Source organism: Antechinus flavipes, chromosome 3 (assembly GCF_016432865.1).
Source record: "Antechinus flavipes isolate AdamAnt ecotype Samford, QLD, Australia chromosome 3, AdamAnt_v2, whole genome shotgun sequence".
Classification (NCBI taxonomy): Eukaryota; Metazoa; Chordata; class Mammalia; order Dasyuromorphia; family Dasyuridae; genus Antechinus; species Antechinus flavipes.
In genome coordinates this window covers 564,804,513-564,807,654 of record NC_067400.1, presented here as the reverse complement: position 1 = coordinate 564,807,654, position 3,142 = coordinate 564,804,513, and positions in this window count along the sequence as shown.

Here is a 3,142-nt window from a genome sequence, read left to right as displayed (position 1 = left end):
GGAAGTTCAAATTTACAGATTTACACAAAGATTTCAAAGGGCTAAGGCTACCCAACTTGTCAGTTTTTGCAGTGGGATTTGAATCTAGGCCATCAGGCTGCCACTTGGTATTAGAGGAGGTAATCTTAGGTGAGTCTAAACTATTATAGAGCCTTAGGATTTTAAGCTGTGCAGGACTTTGGAAATAATTTAGTCTAAATTTTTCATCCTAAAGGAAACTGAGACAGAAAAATTAAATAATTACTATAAAATCACTAGATTGTAGACTTAGCTCTGAATTACAGACTCAGTTGTCTCTTCATTACACTCAGCTGCCTCAGGTTTCCCCATTCTGGTCTACCTGGTTAGTCATGGGGCTCATACCTGACACAGCTAAGGCAGGAACCACCCCCTTCCCAGACTGAGTTACCTGCTTTCTTCTTGCTGACTCAGTGGCTGGTGATGAAACCAAGACACAACTCGATTGTTTTCCTGGCAAAGGAGGGGCTCTTTTTGATAACAGCTGAATGGGGGCAGTCAAATGAACCCTGGTCTGGCACTTAAAAGCTGTGGGAGAGATCCATCCTCTCCTAGGAAATCAGTCTTCTTAGCTCAGAAATGGGGACAAAATTTGTTCTGCCCTTCTACCAGGGAGTTTTGTCACAAGGCTTATGATGTAATTTATATGAATTGGGCTATAAATATCTGCTGCTATAAGTAGTGGGCACCTAGGTGGTACAGTTCATGGAGGCATATCCAGTGCCTGGAGTCAGGAAGATTTGAGTCAAATATGGCCTCAGACACAACCTCTGTTTGCCTTGGTTTCTTCAATTGTAAAATGGGGAAAATAACAGCACTCCCCTTTCAGAATTGTTGTGAGGATCAAATGAGATCTCATTTATAAAATGTTTTGAACAGTGCTTGGCACTCAGTAAGTGCTCAATAAATGTTTGTTTCCTTCAAGGCCCTTTCTAGCTCTAACTTCTATGGTGTAATGGAAAGAATACTATATTAGGAGTCTGAACATTTCCCTATGGATGTGAGTACAGGCAAATCCTTGAATTCTCAGAATCTGTTTGCACATCTGGGAAATGGGCTTATGAACAACAAAGCCTTGTGGTAGAAGGGAAGGATTGCTACTGCTGGAGTCAGAGCAAGTTTGCCAGGATTTGAATCCTTCTCTCCACTTACTATATAACTTAATCTTTCTGAGTCTTAATTTCTTTTTCTGTAAAATGAAAGGATTGAATTAGTTGACCTCTAAGATTCCTTCCGCCTCTAAACCTATAATTCTCTCATACGATTATAGGGTAAGTGCTTAGTAAAATTTTAAGTATTATAGAAATGTGAGTTTTTATTATTGGCATTATTATTACTTTGAGACAGGACAGTATGGGAATGGGAATAAGCATTTATGCAGCGCCTACTATGTATCAAGTACTATGCTAAAAACTTTTTACAAATATTATCTTCTTTGATTATAGTTAAAAGGGTTCTTGATTTAGAGTTAGAAGACTCAATTCTGTTGTTTACAACCCACCTGTATTCGGGGAGGTCGGTTTCTTTTTCTGAACTTCAATTTTCTCATTGGTGAAATGGGCTCGATCATCTTTACATAGCACATTCCTTAGGGCTATGGTAAAGAAGGCAAGCTACAGAGCTTGAGAGAAATGCAACTTCTCATTGGCCTTCCCAGTATGAATGTATGCTGAGTGCTCCCACATCTTCAGAGTTAAGTTGCCCATTTGACAGATGGAGAGGATGAGGCTGAGAGATTAAAGGTATCCCTCTCTTGGACCTATCTGAAGGATCACCTTGGAATTTTCAGGGTTCCCTCTAATTGGCAACTGGAAGGTACCTCCCCGCTTCAGGGAAGTGTCCACAGATGGCTTCAGTTCTGTACTTAGGGAAGCACCATCTCAGATCTGTTGGGGTTGAGCTGCTTAGGTTTTTTTTTTTTTAATTCCCCTTTGATTGAGGAGTTGTGAATGTTAAAGACTGCCAGGACTAGAAGCTGAGATCTCTCATCCATATGCCAGGTTTTAAATAGCAGGATGGAAACAAGTTTACACAGGAAGGCCTTTCTCATCCCAAACATGTAATAACTGCAGCATTCAGACAAGAAGTACGATTCTCTCTGCGTTTCCCCCTCCCCTTCACACACACACACACACACACACACACACACACACACACCCCTACTTCAAAGAATTTTGGTGAAGAAGTTGTTAGCCTGCTTCAGAACACCATTTCTAACTTACATTGCAGCCTGCCTTTGTGAATGGTGAGGAAACTGCCTTCTAGAGGGGAAGAGACAGGTTCATTGTCACCACTTACTAACTGATCCATTCTCATCAGGAGTGATAGAATGCCAGACTTTAGCAGAAGATCTAGATTCAGATTCTGGCTCTGACACTGAGTAGGGGAGGGTGTCCCTTTGGATAAATGCCTCCCCTTCCCGGACCTCAGTTTCTTTATTTGTAAAATGAGATGCCCTCTGAGCCATCACCCAGCTCTTCACCCAGGATCCCAGGCTTTCTTAACACCTTTGCTCATAAAGACTCAATCAAATACAAAAGAGTCATAGGATTTGGTTAGTTCCTCGGTGGTCAGCTCAAAAGTGGGAAACATGAGGCCACATGTGGCCATATAACTCCAGAATGCCACTCAAACTTGATTAAAATATAATTAGGAAGTGTTGAACAAAAAATTTAAAAATACCACAAAACATTTGTTGTTATATCAGTCATTTCAGTTCATGTCTGACTCTTCATGACCCCACTTGGGGCTTTCTTGGTAAAGAAACTGGAGTAGTTTGTCATTTCCTTCTCTAGCTCATTTTACAGATGAGGAAATTGAGGCAAATAAGATTAAGTGACTTGTCTAGGATCACACAGCTACTAAGTGTCTGAGGCTGGATTTGAACTCAGTTCTTCTTGACTCTAGACTAGGTGCTACCCCCATAGTATAAATTTGTAGTTTTTAAAATTAAATATGTAGCTCATAAAGAGATGTGTTTCTGTTTGACTTTCATACCACTGGATGGAGGGCAGCATTTTCATTTTATAGATGAAGCAGCTGAGGCCCTGAGAGGGGAAAAAGACTTGTCCAAGATCTTGCAAGGAGTCTGTAATGAAACAATGATTCAACCTGAGTCTTCTGC